This window comes from Salvelinus alpinus, chromosome 20 (genome assembly GCF_045679555.1).
Source record: "Salvelinus alpinus chromosome 20, SLU_Salpinus.1, whole genome shotgun sequence".
NCBI lineage: Eukaryota > Metazoa > Chordata > Actinopteri > Salmoniformes > Salmonidae > Salvelinus > Salvelinus alpinus.
The window spans coordinates 44,499,728-44,525,085 of record NC_092105.1 but is presented as its reverse complement, the minus strand read 5'-3'; the positions used below and the strand labels follow the sequence as shown (position 1 = coordinate 44,525,085).

Sequence of the window (25,358 nt, the reverse complement as noted above, 5' to 3'; positions counted from 1 at the left end):
AAAAGGAATTATGTAATTATAAAAAACTACACAGTTTTATTTATAAGTATATCAGATAAATAGCAAACTGTAAAATTAAGTGTAACTAAATACATAAGGGGTGCTACATAATGACCAGATTATAGAATGCGCCATGAAATCGCTCTGAACTTATGAGCTGAGAACAAGATCGTGTCAATGTTCCCCTTTTTTCTGTCAGGTGAGAAATTGGAGTGATATGTCACCCATCTGTTAACTGTATAGGGTTCTGCAGGATCGCTGCGGGAAGTATATTATTCTGCAGAAGTCTCCTAAACAGCAAGGCCTCCTCCACCCGAAACAGATTTAACAACATGAGCTTTCTACCAAATAAAACGACCCAGGCGCTTTGAGAGGCCAAGCCGTTTACAAGCCTGAGGCCCTGAAGTCTTGGGACGCTCTGGGACGAAAGGCGATTAAGCCGCTGCCTGAGAGCAACCACACTGAACGGGCAGGGGTTGTGAGGGCTTGGGCCCGGGGCTTCTCTTCTTCTGGAGTTGGGAGGAGAAGAGCTGGTCCAGGACCGGCTGGTTAGAAGGCAGGTCCTTGTGTTTCTAGCCCTGGGGCCGACTCAGCGGGGAGCCCAGACTGAGCCCCCTCTCGGGCTCTCTCACACCTCGATCTGATGCCAGCTTGGTCTGGAGGTCATAACGTTCCAGGTGTTTCTTTGCCTTATCGTCATACCTGCAAGGACCAGAAACCCTTTAGCCAATTAAGAAATGGTATATTATCATCTCCTGAAAGAAAGGAAAAACAAGTACTCGCTGAAACATTGTCTTGTTTTTTTTGCAGCAGCAGGGGTCAAAACAAATGTTTCTGAGGCAGCCCTCATCAGCGTTTGGAGAACTATAGACATCCACCCATATTTATAGCGGACGTCACATTGTAGTACTGCTTTTTTCACAATCATTATTTATATACATTTTCTACTGTTTTCCCACAAAATAAAAAGAAACAAAGAAAACTGCACATTTCTCACAGGAAGCAACCTAACACGAGTTCTTCATTAAGGCCTCTAGGGCTCTCTGTTTTGTAAGACATGAATGTAATACGCCTCTCTCTGTAACAGTCATTTTTATCTATTCCCTCCCCTCTTATGTGGCTGTACAACTTGGAACGTCCTGGAACGTCAGTTTGCACACGTCTGACCGCATTAAAGTGTCCGGCTACAGGGGACTTCTCGTCACCAGTTCTGATGTTGCACTTGTGCTCTGTAATACAAACTTTCAATTCACTCTTAGACTTTCCAACATAATAATAGCCACATGAGCACTTGACAGTAAATGGACCACACATTTTGTTTTCATTCCCATATGAGGGTGAAGAAAGAAATCACCATTGGTCATTGCATTACAGTTCACACAATTATGACATCGCAGTTCACACAATTATGACATAGAAAATTACCTGGGGGGAGGGTATACAGAAAAAGTTGAAGGGGTATATATTAATCTGCTCTTACCAGACTGTCCCTTAGGTTTCTAGCACGTTTAAAAGCGAATCGAGGGATAGTCTGAAAAGCCCGACAGAGGGGTCCGTAGAGAGAACATGCCAATGCTATTTAATGGAAGATTTAACAGCCAGAGACATAGGGGAATAAGTACTAGGGCTGTCCCCGACAAAAAAAAAAAATCTTGGTCGACCAAAAGTCTGTTCTTTCGACTAATACCTAGTTGTCTGGTTAGACTGTAAACTCTCCTTCCAGACTCATAATAAGCATCTCCAATAAAAAATTAAATCTAGAATCGGCTTCCTATTTCGCAAACAAAGCCTCCTTCACTCACGCTGCCAAACATACCCTCGTAAAACTGACCATCCTACCGATCCTCGACTTCGGCGATGTCATTTACAAAATAGCCTCCAACACTCTATTCAGCAAACTGGATGCAGTCTATCACAGTGCCATCCGTTTTGTCACCAAAGCCCCATATACCACCCACCACTGCGACCTGTATGCTCTCGTCGGCTGGCCCTCGCTACATATTTGTCGCCAGACCCACTGGCTCCAGGTCTTCTATAATTGTTTGCTAGGTAAAGCTCCGCCTTATCTCAGCTCACTGGTCACCATAACACCCACCCGTAGCACGCGCTCCAGCAGGTATATTTCACTGGTCATCCCCAAAGCCAACAACTCCTTCGGCCACCTTAAATTCCAGTTCTCTGCTGCCAGTGACTGGAACGAATTGCAAAAATTGCTGAAGTTGGAGACTCATATCTCCCTCACTAACTTTAAGCATCAGCTATCGGAGCAGCTTACCGATCGCTGCAGCTGTACACAGCCCATCTGTAAATAGCCCATCCAACTACCTACCTCATCCCCATATTGTTTTTATTTACTGTTTTTTGTTGCTCTTTTGCACACCAGTATTTCTACTTGCACATCTATCACTCCAGTGTTAATTTGCTAAATTGTAATTACTTCGCTACTATGGCCTATTTCTGCCTTACCTCCTTACTCCATTTACACACATTGTATATAGATTTTTCTATTGTGTTATTGACTGTACTTTTGTTTATCCCACGTGTAACTCTGTTGTTGTTAATTGTCGCACTGCTTTGCTTTATCTTGGCCAGGTCGCAGTTGTAAACTGGCCTACCTGGTTAAATAAAGGTGAAATAAATAAATAAATAATAATAATCGTTTGGTCAAAATATTTAAATGTGTATTTTTCCATATATAGACACAACCTATATGTTTTAACAAAATCAACTATATATGCATTGAGCTTGTCTGATGCTATAGAGATTGTAGAGGAATACAAATACCTGGACAATAAGCTTCAGTGGAGTAAATGTACAGACCTACAAAGAGTCAATAGAGACTGTACTTTCTCAAAAAGCTGGGATCTTTTAATGTTGCCACTGTCAGCCAGAGATATATGCTAAGAAGTATTATTACCACAGCAAGCAAGGAACTTGGAGTCAAACAGACAGGCCTGGATGAGATTTTTTACGGTCAGGGCCTTCCGCAAGGATCACAAAATAATTTTAGACACAAACCACCCCCTGTACCCGGACTTTGAACTACTCCCCTCTGGGCACAGGTATAGGGCACCCCTCAGCATGAAAAATAAAACTAGACATTCATTTGTGCCAGGCGTGATATCCCTCCTAAATAGCTCGGGCTAATGTTCCTATCGACCCAGTAAGGCCAGCAGGCTAGTCTCTTGTTATTGGTATGTAACTGTTATGGAAGTTGTATTGTCAATTTGTTTTATATTTAAACACTGCAACAAAATTTCCCCATGGGGACAATAAAGTCAGTAAAGTTAAGCTCACTGTTAGATGAAATAAGACACTAATGACTCAAGAAGGAGCCAGAGATAAAGATAAAATGAAAAATATATATACACTGCTCAAAAAAATAAAGGGAACACGAAAATAACACATCCTAGATCTGAATTAATGAAATATTCTTATTAAATACTTTTTTCTTTACATAGTTGAATGTGCTGACAACTAAATCACACAAAAATGATAAATGGAAATCAAATTTATCAACCCATGGAGGTCGGGATTTGGAGTCACACTCAAAATTAAAGTGGAAAACCACACTACAGGCTGATCCAACTTTGATGTAATGTCCTTAAAACAAGTCAAAATGAGGCTCAGTAGTGTGTGCGGCCTCCACGTGCCTGTATGACCTCCCTACAACACCTGGGCATGCTTCTGATGAGGTGGCGGATGGTCTCCTGAGGGATCTCCTCCCAGACCTGGACTAAAGCATCCGCCAACTCCTGGACAGTCTGTGGTGCAACGTGGCGTTGGTGGATGGAGCGAGACATGATGTCCCAGATGTGCTCAATTGGATTCAGGTCTGGGGAATGGGCGGGCCAGTCCATAGCATCAATGCCTTCCTCTTGCAGGAACTTCTGACACACTCAAGCCACATGAGGTCTAGCATTGTCTTGCATTAGGAGGAACCCAGGGCCAACCGCACCAGCATATGGTCTCACAAGGGGTCTGAGGATCTCATCTCGGTACCTAATGGCAGTCAGGCTACCTCTGGCGAGCACATGGAGGGCTGTGCGGCCCCCCAAAGAAATGCCACCCCACACCATGGCTGACCCACCGCCAAACCGGTCATGCTGGAGGATGTTGCAGGCAGCAGAACGTTCTCCACGGCGTCTCCAGACTCTGTCACATGTGCTCAGTGTGAACCTGCTTTCATCTGTGAAGAGCACAGGGCGCCAGTGGCAAATTTGCCAATCTTGGTGTTCTCTGGCAAATGCCAAACGTCCTGCACGGTGTTGGGCTGTAAGCACAACCCTCACCTGTGGACGTCGGGCCCTCATACCACCCTCATGGAGTCTGTTTCTGACCGTTTGAGCAGACACATGCACATTTGTGGCCTGCTGGAGGTCATTTTGCAGGGCTCTGGCAGTGCTCCTCCTGCTCCTCCTTGCACAAAGGCGGAGGTAGCGGTCCTGCTGCTGGGTTGTTGCCCTCCACGTCTCCTGATGTACTGGCCTGTCTCCTGGTAGCGCCTCCATGCTCTAGACACTACGCTGACAGACACAGCAAACCTTCTTGCCACAGCTCGCATTGATGTGCCATCCTGGATGAGCTGCACTACCTGAGCCACTTGTGTGGGTTGTAGACTCCGTCTCATACTACCACTAGAGTGAAAGCACCGCCAGCATTCAAAAGTGACCAAAACATCAGCCAGGAAGCATAGGAACTGAGAAGTGGTCTGTGGTCACCACCTGCAGAACCACTCCTTTATTGGGGGTGTCTTGCTAATTGCCTATAATTTCCACCTGTTGTCTATTCCATTTGAACAACAGCATGTGAAATGTATTGTCAATCAGTGTTGCTTCCTAAGTGGACAGTTTGATTTCACAGAAGTGTGATTGACTTGGAGTTACATTGTGTTGTTTAAGTGTTCTCTTTATTTTTTTGAGCAGTGTATATTAACCTGTGCAGAACATCCTCCTCCCACTCCTACTGGCTTTCGCAGATTCTGCCGTTATACTCCTGAAGTTGCCGGTAATAGGCTACACGAGGTGTCTGCAAACATTTTCATGTGGAATGGCAATTTATCTTACCATTTCTACCGATCTGGCGTGCCAGTTATGATTTTCATATGGAACAGTTTCGTTTCATTTATAATAACGTCTTTGTATCTCCAAATCATTGTCATCTGGTTAATCAAAATTCTATCCAAATCTAAAAAGTCATTTCTATTGCCATTTCCAACTACTGTATGTAAAAATAGCCTATAAAGCCAACAAATAAAAACATTGCAGCCTTCAGGTAGAAAATATCCTGATAAAAATAAATATCCTATAAATCATATTGGCTACGCATGGCCTGTCTAACAAACTTGAAACACTGTATCAACTATTAACTTGGGTCTGACCTGAAGCTCCTTGCAACATTGTATAAAATATTCTGGGCCCTCAGTTTCCTGCGCCAGTGAGCTCGGGTGCGCTGAGAGTCGGGAAGCAAGTTCAGGGAGTGAGTGTTTTAATTTAAAAAACAGAACATAATACAAAACAAGAAACACTAACAGCACACAGACAAGAAACCTAGAGAGTTCTCATCTATATTATTCGTAGCAGTCTATTTACTACCAAAACCCGATACTGGCACTGAGACCGCACTCAACCAACTCTATAAAGGCCATAAGCAAACAAGAAAATGCTCATCCAGAAGCGGCGATCCTAGTGGCCGGGGACTTTAACGCAGGCAAATTTAAATCCGTTTTACCTAATTTCTACCAACACGTCACATCTGCAACCAGAGGAAGAAAAAAAAATTCTAGAACACCTTTACTCCACACACAGATGCATACATAGCTCTTCTCCGCCCTCCATTTGGCAAATCTGACCATAATTCTATCCTCCTGGTTCCTGCTTACAAGCAAAAACTAAAACAGGAAGTACCAGTGACTCGCTCAATACGGAACTGGTCAGATGACGCGGATGCTACAGGACTGTTTTGCTTGCACAGACTGGAATGTGTTCCCGGGATTCATCCAATGGCGTTGAAGAGTATACCACCTCAGTCATCAGCTTCATCAATAAGTGCATTGACAACACTTTCCCCACAGTAAACGTACGCACATATCCCAACCAGAAGCCATGGATTACAGGCAACATCCGCATCGAGATAAAGGCTAGAGATGCCGCTTTCAAGGAGCGGGACACTAATCTGGTCGCTTATAAGAAATCCCTCAGACGAACCAACAAACAAGCAAAGCGTCAATACAGGACTAAGATTGAATCCTACTACACCGGCTTTGACGCTCGTCGGCTGTGGCAGGGCTTGAAAACTATTACGGACTACAAAAGGAAACCCAGACGCGAGCTGCCCAGTGACGCGAGCCTACCAGAAGAGCTAAATGCCTTTTTATCCAGACGGATTACAAGGACGTGTACTCAAAGCATGCGCAGACCAACTGGCAAGTGTCTTCACTGACATTTTCAACTTCTCACTGACCGAGTCTGTAATACCTACATGTTTCAAGCAAACCACCATAGTCCCTGTGCCCAAGGAAGCAAAGGTAACCTGCCTAAATGATTACCGCCCCATGAAGTGCTTTGAAAGGCTGGTCATGGCTCACATCAACAGCATCCTCCCGGATACCCTACACCCACTTCAATTCGCATACTGCCCCAACAGATCCACAGATGACGCAATCTCAATCGCACTCCACACTGCCTTTTCCCATCTGGACAAAAGGAACACCTATGTGAGAATGCTGTTCATTGACTACAGCTCAGAGTTCAACACCATAGTGCCCACGAAGCTCATCACTAAGCTAAGGACCCTGGGACTAAACACCTCCCTCTGCAACTGGATCCTGGACATCCTGACGGGCCGCCCCCAGGTGCTAAGGGTAGGCAACAACACGTCTGCCATGCTGATCCTCAACACTGGGCCCCCTCTGGGGTGTGTACTTAGTCCTCTCCTGTACTCCCTGTACACCCACGACTGTGTGGCCAAACGACTCCAACACCATCATTAAGGTTGCTGACGACACAAGTGGTAGGCCTGATCACCGACAACGATGAGACCGCCAATAGGGAGGAGGTCAGAGACCTGGCAGTGTGGTGCCAGGACAACAACCTCTCCCTCAATGTGAGCAAGACAAAGGAGCTGATCGTGGACTACAGGAACAGGCCCCCATTAACAGCGACGGGACTGTTGTGGAGCGGGTTGAGAGTTTCAAATTCCTTGGCGTCCACATCACCAATGAACTATCATGGTCCAAACACACCAAGACAGTCGAAGAGGGCACGACAACACATTTTCCCCCTCAGGAGATAGAAAAGATTTGTCATGGGTCCCCAGATCCTCAGTTCTACAGCTGCACCATCGGGAGCATCCTGACCGGTTGCATCACTGCCTGGTATGGAGGGTAGTGCGTACGGCCCAGTACATCACTGGGCCAAGCTTCCTGCCATCCAGGACCTACACTACCGTTCAAAAGTTTGGGGTCACTTAGAAATGTCCTTGTTTTTGAAAGAAAAGCACAATTTGTCCATTTAAAATAACATAACATTTATCAAATACAGTGTACACATTGTTAATACATTTCTAAAAAACAGTTTTTACTTTGTCATTATGGGGTATTGTGTGTAGCTGGTTTAAATTGTTTGTTTTCTCATCGATTTTGGAATAAGCCTGTAACGTAACAAAATGTGGAAAAAGTCTCGAGTTCTGAATACTTTCCGAATGCACTGTAAAGTTACTGCATGATTGTAGCGGGTTTACTAATACGTTAGTTCTATTAGCTATTTTGACTATGACGTTACTTTAGCTAATATGGTGACAACAATGTAGGCCGTGTGTAGCAGTTATTGTTTGGCTTGGAAAGGTTTTTTCGCCTGGTCACATACAGCTGGTGTGTTGTGCATTAAAGTCCACAAACAAAGGGAAAAGATGAGGAGAGCGCGGATGTGACAAGGAATACAACGTGGCTGTTATGAATGTGAACTGTGTTACCGTGTGACCAGGGGTGTATTCATTTTGCCGGTTCTGTTGAAAAACATTTAAGTGGAAGCAATAGAAACTCTCGTTTTCAACTGTTGGACTAATGATTACAGCCTAGATCAGGTAGATGCAGGCAAGGTGGTATTGAATGTGTCGCTGTCTGTCCACTTAATGTTCTCTCGACCTGTGCACCTACGTTGTAATCTTTCGTTCATAGAATAGGTTGTAGCAACCTCATGATGGGTACAGGGAAAATTAGAGTATCGTGTAGTAGCCTAAATCTATCACTGTTACATTGAACTGGGTGAAGGGAATATGAATGACAGTCATCCAATATGCTGTAATAGAAATAAGGTCATGCTCATTAAAAAATAAAATTGTCCTCCCTCATCTTAAAATGGCACATACCGCCACTGATTGAATTTAGTCTTCAAGATCAAATCAAACTTTATTTGTCACATGTTCCGAATACAACAAGTGTAGTAGACCTTATCGTGAAGCGCTTACTTACAAGTTCTTAACCAACAGTGCAGTTCAAGAAAGAGTTAAGAAAATATTTACCAAATCAACTAAAACAAAAACACAAAATAACAATAACGAGGCTATATACAGAGGGTACCGGTACCGAGTCTATGTGGGAGGGGTACAGGTTTGTCGAGGTCATTTGTACATGTAGGTAGGGATAAAGTGACTATGCATAGATAAAACAGTGAGTAGCAGCATTGTACAAAACAAATGGAGGGGAGGGGGGTCAATGGAAATAGTCCAGTGGCCATTTGATTAATTGTTCAGCAGTCTTATGGCTTGAGGGTAGAAGCTGTTAAGGAGCCTTTTGGTCCTACTGTAAACTTGGTGCCCCAGTACCGCTTGCCGTGCGGTAGCAGAGAAAACAGTCTATGACTTGGGTGACTAACCCCACCTAGTATATACACTACCGTTCAAAAGTTTGGGGACACTTAGAAATGTCCTTGTTTTTGAAAAATCTAATTTTTTTGTGCATTAAAATAACATAAAATTTATCAGAAATACAGTGTAGACATTGTTAATGTTGTAAATTACTATTTTAGCTGGAAACGGCTGATTTTTAATGGAGTATCTACATAGGAGTACAGAAGCCCATTATCAGCAACCATCACTCCTGTGTTCTAATGGCACGTTGTGTTAGCTAATCCAAGTTTATCATTTTAAAAGGCTAATTGATCATGTGCCTGTGCAGACAGTGTTGAAATATACTTTTTATGAAAATGTGCAAGATTTGAAGGTGCCAACAAATGTTATAGTCTTTATAACAATGTTTCACTGATATACAAAAAATCTGCTCCCTCGATGGACATCAATCAACTTCACGTTTTTCGGCTTTCTGCCCACCACCTAGAACGTTGAGGCATTCCATAATGGAAGCCTCGGAAGAATCTGCAGAATTTTCTGGCCAAATAAAAACCACCAACGACGAACTCTACAGGAAGACCAAAAGCCAGAGCATCACATACCAAATCAAGATAAGAAGAATGTGTTCGCTTGGCCATGTTTTCCGGATGGAGCAGGATAGCATCCCAAAAATTGCCCTAAGGTGGACCACCGGGGAAAAGAGAACCTGGAAGACCTAAAACTACCTGGCGCAGAATTGTGATGGACGAGCTGTCCAAGATGAACCTCTCGTGGGGGCGAGGCACAACACGTGGCCAAGGACAGAGAGTGGTGGAAGGAACTCATTGTAGCCTTATGTCCCATAGGGGAAGAAGGAGTAAGTAAGTATAATGTAGATTGTCAATCAATTAAGCCCAAAAGGTTGTAACACTACAATAACATAATATTGCTGCTAATGCCTCTGGACCTTTCATCAGAGGGCAATGAGACGAGATCCCAGGTGTGCCACTGCTGCTATGTCCTAGAGGTACGGTAAACTAAATTTCACTCATAAAAAGCCTGCTTTGGTGTAAGGGGGTAAATGCAATTGAATCTGCTAACTTGCACTCCCATACGCTTCCGTGTAAATGAGTATTTTGGATTATGCACGGCATCCACACATGCAACTGACCTGTGTTACTAGAGTTCACGTGAGAGCGATAACGATTCCTAGAAGTGGCGTCGAAAAGGAGCCAAATATTTGCCTTGTCTTATTTCACATTTAAGACAGCGGTAACACAAGGTGGGATTCTAAACAGATGTCTTTTTCCATACACTCGTCCATACCTTACATAAGTTCCACACGTAGGCTAACGCTGAGACACATTTTCCGTCCTTTCAATTTCTTTAAATTGGTATGCAGTAATTCACGATAATTGGGTGGAGTGCTTTTAGTAGAGGGTAATGATGTTATTCCGTGATGCTGGTTGAGTTGTTCAGTCTCAGTGGATGTAGATCAGGAGATAATGCCATTTATGATTTGTTTTACTGGCGTGTGGATGTGCATCTGGATGTTGTTAGAAAATAAAGGAAAGGGAGATACCTAGTAAGTTGTACAACTGAATGCATTCAACTGAAATGTGTCTTCCACATTTAACCCAACCCCTCTGAATCAGAGAGGTGCGGGGGGCTGACTTAATCGACATCCACGTCTTCGGCGCCCGGGGAACTGTGGGTTAACTGACTTGCTCAGGGGCAGAAGAACAGATTTTTACCTTGTCAGCTCTGGGATTCGATTTTTTCGAAAGTCCCTAATGGCAGTACGACGTGCATTGCTTATCTTTGATATGGGGCGGCAGGTAGCCTACTGGTTAGAGCGTTGGACTAGTAACCGAAAGGTTGCAAGATTAAATCCCTGAGCTGACAAGGTAAAAATCTGTCGTTCTGCCCCTGAACAAGGCAGTTAACCCACTGTTCCTAGGCAGTCATTGAAAATAAGAATTTGTTCTTAACTGACTTGCCTAGTTAAATAAAGGTAAAATATATATATATATATATATATATATATATATGTCCGATTTAAAACAATTCTTCACTATTAGGGAAGCACAAAGGTGAGTGACCTCTCTCGTGCTGAATCATGAGTCACGCAGACCCTATTACAGTGTGCTGTACTATACAGATACCACTGAAAAGCATGGCCTCTCAGCTGTGGAAAGGCAATTAAAGCAGGGTCACAAAATTTAAGGTTTTTGTGACTTCCTAAAGTTTCACATTTTCTTATAAAATGTTCCATTGCATTTTCTGAATTTTATTCATATCAGTTTCGTTCTCCCACATCTTATTTTTATTAGTCGAAACCGCAACAAAGCGAAATACTCGAACATGTTTATATACTTTCGTTCATAATTTATATACTGAACAAAAATATAAATGCAACATGTAAAGTGTTAGTCCCATGTTTCATGAGCTGAAATAAAAGATCCCAAACACAGCAAATGCTTATTTTTCTCATATGTTGTGCACAAATTTGTTTACATCCCTGTTAGTGAGCATTTCTCCTTTGCCAATCCATCCACCTGACAGGTGTGGCATATCAAGAAGCTGATTAAACAGCATGATCATTACACAGGTGTACCTTGTACTGGTGGCAATAAAAGGAGACTCTAAAATGTGCAGTTTTGTCACACAATCCAATGCCACAGAGGGTGCAATTTGCAAGCTAACTGCAGGAATGTCCACGAGCTGTTGCCAGATAATTGAATGTTCATTTCTCTACCATAAGCCGCCTCCAACATCGTTTTAAAGAATTTGTCGGTACGTTTAACCTCACAAACACAGACGATGTGTAACCACACCTGTCCAGGACCTCCACATCCAGCTTCTTTACCTGCGGGATCGTCTGAGACCAGCCACCCGGACAGCTGATGACACTGAGGAGTATTTCTGTCTTTAATAAAGCCCTTTTGTGGGGAAAACCCATTCTGATTGGCTGGGCCTGGCTACCAAGTGGGTGGGCCTACGGCTGGGCCTTGCCCAGTCATGTGAGATCCATAGATTAGGGCCTAATGAATTTATTTCAAATCGTTGAAATTGTTGCATTTATATATTTGTTCAGTATAATTCAAGAAATGTGGCCCATCTTATGCACTTGCTGATTTTCCTTACAACATCTTGATTACGAACAAGTCGCACCAGACGGGCAAGACAAAGGAGAGGGTTAGTGTGTGTCCACATACAGAATATTCAATTTATTAACCGTCTGACCAGCAAAATACCTTTGAGCGCTCAAGATGCATGGCATACTTTGGAAAAAGGAGATATTTCATGCAGAATACCTGTTTTACAGTGGAAAATATTGACCATGTAACCTAGTAATCAGATGCAGTCTGGAAAATATAAACATAGCTCATATTAATAATTCTGTCTGGGTAGCAACATGAATAAGCCAAGCAGAATTTCCAGGGCCATATTTTACACATGCAAGTGACAGGTCAATCTTTCTTTTTTTTGCCTTGCTAATAATAACAAGTGGAAACTGCTTCGAAGGTAAAGTCTGGAAACTCACTTCTTTCGGTCCTCCTCCCCCAGGTTTTTCCATCTCTCCTGCACGGCAGAGGTGATGTCCTGGAGGCTTGCTGCGGGCTTCTCCTGGAGAACCTCTGCCCGGGTCTCCCTCTCAAACAGGCAGCGGGGGACAGAGGGATCCTCATGGTACGGCTACTGATCAGGTTGTAGGCCTTCAGTGACGCACGTTTCTCTGTTATAGCGTTGGACACCTTTTTGCCAGGGCTGCTCTGATCCTTGGCCTCGACCAGGCCCAGGTCACTGCTGCATCCGGTGGGCAGGTGGACCTTGACGGTCTGCAGTGGCACTCCTGTGGAGGGGTCTGTTAGAGCCGTGCCTCGGCTCCAACTCACTGCTGATAACTGCTCAACGTCTTTGTCAGGATCTTGGTCATGGCTGTTGAGCCTCTCCAGGCCTTTGGCTGGGCCTGGATTTGTTATCTCGCTGCAGGTCAAAGCAATTTCATCTTCCAATAGTGGAAAAGTCAAAGTCCCCTGGGATTTGGTGGACTATCCAGTCTTCAGAGGAAGAGGAGGAGCTAGTGTTTATTGTCTGGTCACCAGCCACTACCCTGGATGGAGAGCCATCACTGCAGCCAAATGGCACTTTGGCCACAGTGACACTGTGCTCCATAAGACTGTCCTCTACGTCAGCGTTTCCCCTACAGTTGCCTAGTGATAATGGGCAACTGTAGGCATCTTCTCCAGTGACTGGTGGAGCCTCAGCAGGAGACCCCGAACCAGGGCCATACAAGGAAACCAACAGCGTCTCCAATGCTGCCAGCACAGCCTCCTAACAGTCACAGTCTCTGTGAGAAATAACTAATGCCCATGCTGTTCACTTTCCCTTCTTTACAGGCAGTGGCTGTGCACCCAGGTAACTGCACATTTAGTTAATGTGGTTAATTACAGCACTGGTCAGCTCCTCCTATTTCCAATGGTGGTGGCTAAGGAACTGATTGGCAACTTAGTGTTTACTGTCAGCGCTTTCTATTTTTATCACAGAAAATCAATCAAGTTATTTTGAGGAGATAAATGAGATAGTTGGACAAAGGGCAAAGGGACAGTAACGTTACCTAGCCAAAGTAAGTAAATGGATTCCTTGCTGTACCGTAGAAGCTACATGTAGGGAAATCATACATTTGCTACCTGGACCTTGCATCGCATATTTGCAGCTGAATCGGTCAGAAAGCTGAAAAGGATAAATTGACTGGTAACTGGTTCTGCAGCTACTGTCCGTTTTTATAAATGTTTTGAACATCCTCAATCATATGTAGTTTCCCCTAAGTTTTGTATTCTTTCAACCAAAGCTCATAGAATGATAGTGGTATTGTGGAACATGAATCTGTCCATAAGGAAATTTAGAAAAAAAGAGAAAACGTTGTTCTGGTGCAGAATCTGGGTCTTCTTGGGGGTCACGTTGACGTCTACAGTGGATGCGGGAACAGTGATGTTGAGCATCATAGTGGGATAACGGCTGCGGGCAGAGAGTCTGCCGGGTACTGAGCCAGGTAGTGCTGCCGGACCACCTGATGGTCAAGCAGAGAGAACGTATCAGAACTGCAGCGGTGATACTATGGGCAATGCTTCACAGTGACAGTGTTGTAGCATTTACATAACAAAGTGACTTTATCAATGACAGAGAGAGCTACGTTTGGGATAACAGACAGGCCTATGCGAGGACAAAGTGATACTTGAGAGGGCCATAATGGAAATAAGCTTTCATTGCTGTCTTCAGCTGGAGCGGCTTTACATATGTATTTTTCATCTTCAGGTAAATAAAACACTGGGTGTGCTTCTGAAAAAAAAAAATATATATAATTATAAATGTGGTCTATGACTTCCTTGGACGACTTGTGTGAATGTAGGTTAAATGAAGAGTGAATGTAACATGTGAATACTCACTGTACAACTAAGAGAACAAATAACCACATCTAAAATACTTTGTCCAAGCAATTTGAGAAGCTATTGTTTATAGAACACCTCTATCATATTGGCTGCCTATTTTCTTTACCAAAACATCTGAAACACGTGTACATTTCATGAACACAAAAAGCATGTTTTTAACTTCATGATATTTTTCTGGTGGACAGGTCGATCATTCAAAGATAGATGTTTTGTTGGGGTTACTGGAGCTTGCTAAAGAGCAATCCATACCAGGTTTGGGAAATAATCTATCACAATCTGTTAAAATAAATAAAATCAACATAATAACTGGGGAACAATTTCAGTGCAAAACTAAATTATATTTTCTATATTTGTATTTCGGTCCCACTTCATACCAAGTGCCTCTGCCTATTAATATGTATAGTACATAGGCAGGTAGAATATTATGTAGACATTTTTACATAGCTACTGTAGTTACAAACATGCTTTTTGTATCATTTGTAACAATATGTAGCCATCTACACTGTACTTACAAGGCATCTGTCATTTAAACACCATGTAAAAATACAGAATGCTAAAGGGATAGTTCACCCAAATTTCTAAATGACTTATTTGTTTCCTTCTATGGACAAGGAGAGACAATTCTCCATGCTTTCATTGTTTACCTATGCACTGCACTGTCACCAACCGCTTACAATAATGTTTTCTTACCAAAAACCAGACACCCAATATTAACATGTTTAAAATTTCACGGCCAAACCATGTTAACTTCAAACCAAGTTATTGAAAAATACAATCTCATGAACTTTGAGATTTTAAAAAGTACACTATCAAATCGATTCGTGTCGGATCCTCAAGGGTTTTAAATCTTAAAGGATTCACATCGTTTTTTCCCCCCAGCACAAACACATCACACATCACACATAGACACTTTGTAAAAGTTTGAACAACCAATGACATCTAAATGCTGTTGCCTTCTAAACTCGAAGAAAATAGTTTATGTTGGCGGCATGCGATAGATAAGTGTTGGTGAAAAGAGAAACTGCTCCAAATGACTTAATTAGCAGATCTCTCACTGCATGACTCGGGCAAACAATTCTAAATTAACAAGCTTCGCAGTTGACGAGCATCAGGGTCATACAACTGGAGTTTTAAACTCTCTAATTACTGCCATTGAGACCTTGATAATAGCTGTGTACATTACATATACTTTGCCATTACAACATTTGTCAATTACTGTGATACAGTTGATCCTGCCTGCTGACTGCCTGGCTATGAATGAGCCCTATTATTCCATTCTGAGTTGTGTAGAGGCATCTGGGCCTCATTGGCAGCAGTGTTCACTGCCACAGGACCCTGCTCTGGTAATTAGAAAAGCAGCACAGAAAAACTGACCAAGCGAAGTCTCTTAAACTCTCGATTTGTCCACTCAATCAAGGAGTGATTACGAGTACGAACTTTTTTCCCCAATAATATTTTTTATACAAAATTTGTTAAACAATTCTATCTTGCCTAAAGTGATAAAATACTTGAGAAAGATAATAGGCACCAGAAGAAAAGGAAAATAATAAAACAAACCAAGTGAGAACTCTGAGGTTTGTGAAATCTGCAAGATAATCTACCCAAATCTGCAAAACAGAGGTCCAAGGATTGACACAAAGTCCTAAGATTGATGCAAACGTTTCTCAGGTGACATGAGCAATAGGCCGGGGCTGTGTTCCCCAGTCTGTCTGCACACGTCTTCACGTGTCACACCCATGAGCCCGGAACTGGAACACATCTTGGCTTGGCGTCCTACCTGATGAATGATCATCTTTTCCTGGCTAATGACTGATTATTCAAGCAGATCTCTCACCGCATAAATGAAGAGGGTGGGACATTCTAAGAATTGTTGAGAGAAAAGTACAATAAATTGGTACACAAAAACATTTCCTTATCTGGCAAATGATGTTCATGAGCCAGACCTATGGCTAATATTATATAACAGGCAAGAGAGGAACAAATTGCAAAGCAATCACTGTGGCTGGGCTATATATAGTGCTGTACCACAAAACAAAACACTATCCTCACACATGGAAAAAGTAGTTCCAGGGACACATAGCTTTGTTTTAGATTGGCACACTGATCATTTTAATGAGCAATACAAAACGTCTCATAACTTTTAAAACACATAGTAAACGGAAAGCCAGTTCATTGATGCAACACTGTTTGAGGTTTTGCGGGTACATGTGGTTTCCTCTCGTTCAGCTCATTATCTACTCATTAGGTCAGGTTATGAGAGCACCAATGGCACCTTTGCTCAAAAGGGCATGGTTGTGGGTTGTCACGTTGCCAAAATAAGTGTAACATTTTGTTCCACAAGGGGCATGGCTCCTACATCAACTTGCCAGAGTTGTGTGTGGAATCTTTGAACTGGATTCCGTGATCGCTAAGCTTCGCCAGAGAAGGGGGAGGCAATAAGTGTTCTTTCATTGCTACAGGGAGTAGAGGACAAAGGCCAAAGGTCCTTGTCATAACTGGGCTCCAGAGTCCTGCTGCAAAATAACAACAAAGGAAACGGGGGGAAAGGGACTCGCGCTCCATATCTGTCAGGCCACATTAGCCGGGAGATGCACGGCAGGTAGCAACCACACAACGCCTACCGTGACCAAGCAGAAACTTAACGCTCCACAGCCAACTCAATTACCAGCAGCAAAGCAAATCTCTCTCACACAGAAGGAGAAAAGGGCATGGACATAGCTGCCCAACAGCCAGCCAACATCACATACTGGCTTGAAATCAAGAGCTCTTGATGCAGCCATTTTACAAGCTTGCTGTCTAGTATTTCTCTTGGGTTTTGCACTTGCAGTCAGTCACACAGACAGTGGTGGACCTGTTTGTTTTGCAGCTCAACCACTACCTTCCAGAGAAAGGTTCATGCAGACTGTGGAACACACCCAGGGTATGGGGAGAGGGTATCTGGGACCCCTGGTGTTGACCAAGACTGGAGGGCAGTGGGAGGACAAGTGGCTGGGTGCCAGTGCAGCCGTGCTATGGCTCTCTATGGCGCTAGGCCATCCACATGCACCACGGGCCACAAATTAGACACACCCTATCTTTAATGGTGCCCAGTTTTGCGTCACTCATTGTACTCCTGGTTAGGAGAAAATGCCAATCTCAGGCCACTTATTGTAAAGCAAAACAATGTGACATGTACTATTGGGAGGTATGGAAGTCTGAATTGAATCAGTAAAATAGCAATTGGTGTCATTGAGCACTGCAGGAAAGGACAGAACTGCAAGAGCAGCAATATTTAAGTCAAGCTTTGTGTGGACACCTCCAAGAACAGCTGCCATCAATGTAATTGTCTGCATCTGCATCATTTCCAATCGCTATAAAAAAAAATGTATGTCAATATATATTTAAAAATATATATTTTCCTTTATTATTTTACCTTAACCCTACTACCCCTCCCCTAACTGGAGTAAACTAATGGACATCTGGACCTAGGCTTCTACTTCCAGCTTATACATACTATATACACTTTATAGACACAGTATATTTTACAATTGTGTTTGTATTTAGTCCCATCCTTCAGCTACCCTCAACCCCTCCCATCTATCTCTGAACACCATCCAGTTTTGATTTCTATTTTACATATATTTTTCAACTGTGCTGTTACACAAAAGTTCTGAACCTTTCTATTCTTATAGTTTCTTTTTAAATCACCCAGCAGTGCTATTTGCAGAGTTAGCTCCAGATAAGTGTTGCAATTTTTCAACCATTCCTGAACCTGCGACCAAAAACAAGCTACATATGGACAGTATCAAAACAAATTATCTAATGTTTGTCTCTTCGCAGCAAAATCTGCAAAAAAACACAAATCTTTGCGTTTCACTTATTTAGCATTTTTACATGACATTTTTGCAGTATAAGAGTGATTTTTTATCTCTGATGACTGGTTTGGATGGACCAGGGCCATGACGGAGTGATGCTGGTGTTTGACTGACCTCTGGTTGTTCTTGTTGATGGTGGACTGAAAAGCAGGTGGGCCACAGCGTTAGGCCCCAGCGTAGCAATGAGAGCAATACTGTGATCGGACACCTTGGCCTTCTGCCACACCACCACCTGCAACAACACGCAGCAGCTTATTTTCAGTCCGCCTAAAAAAAGACCACCTGCCGGATCTCGCATTCAAAACAGCAGACCCCGATGACCAATCAAAGCCTCTTCTCTAGCACTTCCCTTACCTGTGTGGATCGCTCGGAGAGAGGTTCAACAATAGCCCTATTCGCACGGGACTTGAATTACTATAGAACGTAGGTTATGTAATTATTACCCCCAGTATGTCTGTTTTTTCCAGAGGACGATTCGGACGGGATTAGTTTTACCAAACTGCCCCCTGTAATTCTTTTTCCCCCATTATGACGGAAGCCTGGAGGCTGTTCTAGGCGTGAGGATATTTCAACTTGTCTAAGGATAGCCTAATAATGGCTGTCAGTTGGAAGAATGTCAAAATAATATCAATAAGAACCATGAACTAACTGTATGCAGACATTTAATTAACTGGTCATTTTGGCAATTTATCAATTCATTGGCACAATATCATCCGTTTAATCTTTAAAAAGAGTAAAAACCTGATGAGACAAAACAGATCATTCATCTATAGAGTACGTGCATAGCATTATATTTTAAGCATCCATTTGTTCCCATGTTCTAACCCAAACTGCAAGCAGCACCTGCTAAACACAGTAATAAGGACCTTGGAGTCTGCATGCCAAAAAACAGGAGGTTATTCTGGCTGGAATTATCCCTCTCCCGTCATGTGAAAATGATTGACATGGCATATTCGCACGGATGTGGTGTTTTGTGCTGTGCACATAATTACATTACCCGACCTCCCCCAGTAAAACTAATCCCGTCCGAATAGGGCTTGTGTGTCATCTGTTCTAAAAAGGCCTAAACTAGACCAGAGGGGTTTGGGGATGACTAGAGAACAAGCTACTGTGCGCTGATGCCTATGGCAGGTCACAAACTGTGAGAGCAGTTCCACTGCATAAACGGACAGTACTTCACACCATTCCCAAATCAGCATGTTGTCTGAACATATTATTCAACCCACTGGATCAATGTACACTACATAATGAAAGCAGATACACAGTGACCACAAGGTTACACAATCTTCCTCATCTCTGTGCAACCTCCACCGAGGCTTGGAATCCTCTACTTTTCCTTCATGTCCGATATATGTGAGAGAAAATTAGTCCAAGACTAAAAGAGAACATATTTTCACACCCACGGGTGGGCTTGTCGTTGACGTGTCCACCAGCGAGTATATCTCCTGGGTGTTGATTTCTGAAAGTATGCTGTCCGCAGCAGCAGCACACAATTTGGTGACTGTAAACGGATCACACCCGTAAACAGCACTTGGAGAAGCCATGAAACCCAACACAGGCCGAAGTGCAAAGTTCGGGATACAGATATGCCTCCCAAGTGCTGATGCCATGAAATGGGGGCACGCTCCTCCCTTGATGATGTCAGAGTGATTTCAATGAAAAGTATACAGTGGTGTTATACCTCTGACCCCTTCCCTTAATGTTTTATTCCAAGTGGCCACTAACTGAAACTGAATCTGGGGTTAAGTCTGCAGCCCAGTGTTCTACAGCTTTCTCTGCCGGTCTTCCTTTCTTCCATAACTCAGCTCCAAAGGCATCCACAGTTTACTAAATATGACTACGGGAGGGAGTGGGTTCAGGTCATGGGAAATTGCGCATCTTTTCACTGGCACCACAAAATAATCTCTGTAGTCTGGACAGCGTGCCCGGCAAGAACTGAATGGATTCCTGCACAGCATAAACATGTCAAATTCCCACACAAATTTGGTATACTAATTGGTGTGCTATTAAGTGAGAACCTGCGTAAAAAGAACTTGAATTCTCAAGATACTGCAGTGACAGCATAAGCAATGTGTTAGTAGTTTTTTTTTTTAACGATAATTCCTTATTTCTCTGCAATACTTTATTGTCTCCCATTTAATCTCCTGGAAAGTTGTGATAAATGGTGGAAAAACTCCATCTTTACATAGATGCCATATCTAATAAGACTTTACTTTGTCAAGCAGAAACTTAGGCTAAATCACACATTTTCCACAAAATCAATCTCATTCACAAAATAAAACCCACCTGTGCAAAAAATATGGACATTTCAGGTGAAAAGAAGATAAATGTCCATGAAATTTTGGAGGAAGGCTTTTTGACATAGATGTAATGTGTGTTGTGTTAAATACACTGGAACTACTCCAATGCCGGTAACTTTTGAAAGACATGGGCCATTGATGAAGATCTAACTAATAGCTGAGAGCAGTGACAGTGTTCGAGAGAATGAAAGAGACGTATGACTAAAGAGAAAAGGTTCGCTTCACGTTTAAACCCTATCAACGACAACACTAAAGTATCAAATCATTGATGGCATTAATGATGCTTAAGCAGTGATTAATGGAGTTGGTATGCGGGGATTGGGTTTCACCCAATGGAAATGCAGACAGATGAGGACACCTTGTGGTAGGAAGTGTTATTGTGTGCAAAAAGATTCCTAAACAGTGAGAACAAAGTTGTACCTTACTGTGAGTGAGGGTGAGTCTCAGCTCTGGTTTTACAGTGGCATACGCCATGAGAAGGTCCTGCACCTTCTTCTGCTCCTCCTTGCACTTTTTCATGTTGGCGTAATACTGCCTCCTCACTGGGAGATTCTTTAAAAAAGCTTCAGTGCACAGACTGTGGTACCTGAAAAGACATCAAAGCCCATGTCTACCTATAAAATGTTTCTCTGTAACGTATACATAATAAATACCGTCGGAAACTGACTCCATTTCAGTAAAAAGGAAATGCCAAACCTTGCCCTAGGTGAGGGCTTCTGGGAAATGACCCTGCCCGTGAGGTCAAGCGTGTACTGGGTGCCGGCGTCGTCCTTGGCAGTCTTTGTCGTGACAGCTACCTGGTGGGAGACCACAGGGCAAATCTATCACAGCTGCTTATTACCACTTTGGACTTTTTCAAGCAGAATTTAGTGTAAAAGAGAGCTGCTTCTGACCTCTGCCACGGCGCATATGGAGCCCTGGGCCTTTCCTCTGAAGCCATATGTCTCCAGGCGCTCCAGGCCATCGTGGCTGCAGATTTTACAGGTGTAGTATTTCACAGCCATCACAGCAGTATCAGCAGCTTTTATGCCTGAGCCATTGTCTATGATTTCTATTCGATCCAGACCATAATTCTCCTAAGACACATGAAATACATAAAATAGAGAATGTTCAGTATTGTCCCTTCAAAGAGCCTTGAAAGCAGAATTGATTTTTTGTGTCATATTAACACCTATGTGTTCTAAGTTCTTAAAGCCTCTTTTGTGGATTGATCTGATTATTATATACACTGCGTGTACAAAACATTAAGAACACCTGCTCTTTCCATGACAGACTGACCAGGTGAATGCTATAATCCCTTATTGATGTCACTTGTTAAATCCACTTCAGTGTAGATGAAGGGGAGGAGACAGGTTAAAGAAGGATTTTTAAGCCTTGAGACAATTGAGGCATGGGTTGAGTATGTGTGGGTGTTTCTATTAGGAAGGTGTTCCTAATGTTTGCTGTACTCAGTGTATGTTAGTGTCCACCCCAGCTCCGTTTCCAATTCAATGAGGTGTAAGTACAAGAATTTATAAATTGCACTGCATCTCAGTGCTAGTAGCATCACTACAGACCCTTGTTCGATCCCGGGCTGTATCACAACCAGCCGTGATCGGGAGTCCCATAGAGCGACGCACAATTGGCCCAGCGCTGTGCGGGTTAGTGGAGGGGTAGGCCGTCATTGTAAAATAAGAATTTGTTCTTAACTGGACTTGCCTAGTTAAATGAAGGTGAAATAAATACAAAATAAAAAAACATTTGCTTCCTTCCATACAGGCAGGTTTATGCGCAAGAGATACTTGGAGGTTGTTTGATATTGATCATGTGGTGTTCAGTTCCGGAAAAATGTTTTCCTCTTGATAAGTGGATTTGCTTTCCTCTTGGCAATATAGGAGAAGAGTTGGAAATATTAGTCCAATCAAAAAGCTTCACTGTGTCCTCAGAGCCTGGCTGTGCTGCCTAAAAGGATTACCGCTGACAGCTCATTAAGAAATGGCTCTGAAGTGGGCAAAGAGTGCACTCATGAGAGAGAACTCAAGTATTCCCCCATGCCAAGAAAAACAAATTCACAGAGAGAGCAGGTGAGCCGAGCCCACTCGAAATGGGAAAATATCTGAGGAATTCAGATGACATGACCATATGAGTACACTATAACCATTTCTGACAGTATTGGGAGTTGGAGAGGGTGTGTGTATAGTTACATACATTTTATCAGGACATGTTTAACAGGATACCTTTAAGTAGGCCTAATTCCAACCAGGGAAAACAAGTCAAATAGCTATGTGCTTTACAATGTGACAATTTCAACATGCCATGAGTGATTTGCATGTGCTTCACTGGCCACACACACTTTTTTTACCAGTTTCATGTCGATTCTCAAGGCACCAGCATCCAAGGAATTCACCAGCAATTCCTTCACCACGTTTACCAAAGAGGTGATGACCTCACAGCAGGACAGAATGCGCACAGTTTCTGCAGGCAGCTGTTTCATGATTAGCTACTGTTTATGGACACCTGCAATATGGAGAAAGAAAACATTGATGTGACATTGATGTGCAATGAGCTGTCATTCACAACTGGAGGTTCTAGTCTGGGAGGTTCTAGTCTGGAGTGCCCGGTTAAATTGTGGGCATTTTTTAAAACTCTAAATTGTTAAATGAGTGAGAAATAAATGTCATTGTTGCAATAGTTTGTGAGTGGGCAACATATACTATCATCTTAAATTGACATGTTTAATTATTTTGCCATATTAAAGTATATTGTGCTAATTTACCTAATGTGGACAGTTTGTGTTACTACCTTACACAAGCTTGCATTTTCATCCATAAAATTGAGTGGAATTACACATCCTTTTTATCTCAGATTGGTGGTTTTAGTATAAAAGTTTATAGTCATTAAGATGACTTAAGACTGACTGCTTCAAACAGTTCAATATCTTTGGTTTTGTACGTCACACGCGCTGGGACGTGTAGGATTTAGAACGCGGAGTTAATAAAATTGCCAGGAAATGGCACAGAATATTGGTGGTGGGGTCTCTATAAAAGTCGCTGGCCACACACCAATAGATGTATTTGACAGTCAATCTTTCACTTAAGTTATCCGACAGAAAAGGTGTTATGTTCCCTTTTCCGTGGTGGCAGCCTCCCGAAATCAGCATCGCAAAATATAGACATAAGCCTTCTACAAGTCATGAGTGACGTGCATGTGCTTCTCTGACCACACTAAAAGGTGAAATACCAACCATCTATAGGTAATTTCTACCATGTATAGATTATTCCAAGATTCCGTGTGGCCTTTGAATAGTGTTAGTTTAAACAGCGCTACACCCCAAACGTTTTACCCTCTATTCTACTGAATTCAGCATGGAAAACAAAAAAGTGTTGCGTTTAAACTTACTGCGTTGGCGACCCACTTGAATCAAAATGTAACTCGCCGTTTGTTGATGATACATTTACTAGAAGAGTGAGACCAAGTTGAGATGCTGGACCAGGTGGATAAGGTATGATATAAGGCAGTTTATTAAAGTGTAAAGATATCTGAAATAGCGTGCACGGACCCTTTCATCAAGCTCAAATGGAACTCTCCGAAAGAAGCCCAGATAACAGAGTGCATATACATTTTATACAAAGATAGAAAGTAGGTTGAGTCTGGAAGTTCTTGTCCTCTGGTTGGTCCTGATGAGTTGGGCGAGGTCCCCTTCAGGCTAGTATCACTGTCTCATTGGCTCTGAGTAGATTTCTTTGTCTTCAGAAATGTTCAGCTAAAACAGGAGATTAGGTGTGTGCGTAGATGTTCCTATTTTGACATTTCTGTGTGTCTCTGTAAAATGTTCAGACTGAAGAGGAGATTTTGTGTGTGCGTAGATGTTCCTGTCTTATCAGTGTTTATGAAAGGTTTGCGTCAGCCCTCTGTCCTTGGGTATGTGTGTGTCTCAGTTTCTGTGATATGCAGTACCAGGCATCCTTTTCTTATCAGTCTTTATGAAAAGGCCTGTGTCAGCCATCTGTCTCTGGGTGTGTGTGGGTCTCAGTATCTGCTAATGAGTTTGTGAGAAACCCTGTTTGGAAAGAAGTTAGTTATAACAATGTAATAGCAAATATGCTTGTGTTATAATAAATGATATTTATTACACGTTCGATACAAATTGTCCTCTAACCAGTGACGTCAAATCAAATTGTATTTGTCACTTGTTGCCGAATACAATTGTAGACTACCGTGAAATACTTAATTACGAGCCCTTTCCCAATAATGCAGTTAAAAAGTACGAACAAATAGATATAAAATAACACAAAATACCTATATACAAGGGGTACCGAATCAATGTACTGGGGTACGAAGTAGTTGGGGTGATTGATTGCGGTAATACACATTATTCCCAGATTCCATGTGTTTTTTCAGCTGTGTTAACTTCCCACACCGCCAACATCGCTTGTTTACTGACGACAGATGGAAGACATAGGCGGCCACCTGTGCTAATTAGCTATCTTGCGAGCAACGAACATCTGTGTAAACGTAACTTGGGAGATGTCTAGCTTGTCAGCTTGTGGATCTGTGCAAAACTGCGACAGTAAGTTTGATTTTAAGATTCATTTTTGATACGAAAGATAAAGGGCATATCAGCATGTTTCGAAAACCGGTTTGAAAGTGATGATTGTTTACTTTTCTAAACGTTAAAACACACCGCGTCGTTATTGTAGTTCACGTGGAGCCAAAATGTGGGCGGATGTAACCGCTGAAAACTTTACATTGTTGTGTTAGTTTCAACAGCGCATTACCTGATTTTCCCTCTAATCGATATCAGTGATTTATTACCACTTGTCAAAACAGGGTTTTTGGTGCTTGTTTAAAATATTGTAATGACCCGGCTGGGTCATAAAGGGAAAAGAGACGGACTCTAGGTGTGCAGGTCAGAACACAGGTTTATTCCTAAACTGGGCTATTGT

At 42.6% G+C, this 25,358-nt stretch overlaps 1 pseudogene; it reads right to left on the bottom strand.

The window, feature by feature from the left end:
- Positions 1-24,897, bottom strand: LOC139547251 (PMS1 protein homolog 1-like; annotated as a pseudogene).
- Between the last annotated feature and the right edge of the window lie 461 nt (positions 24,898-25,358).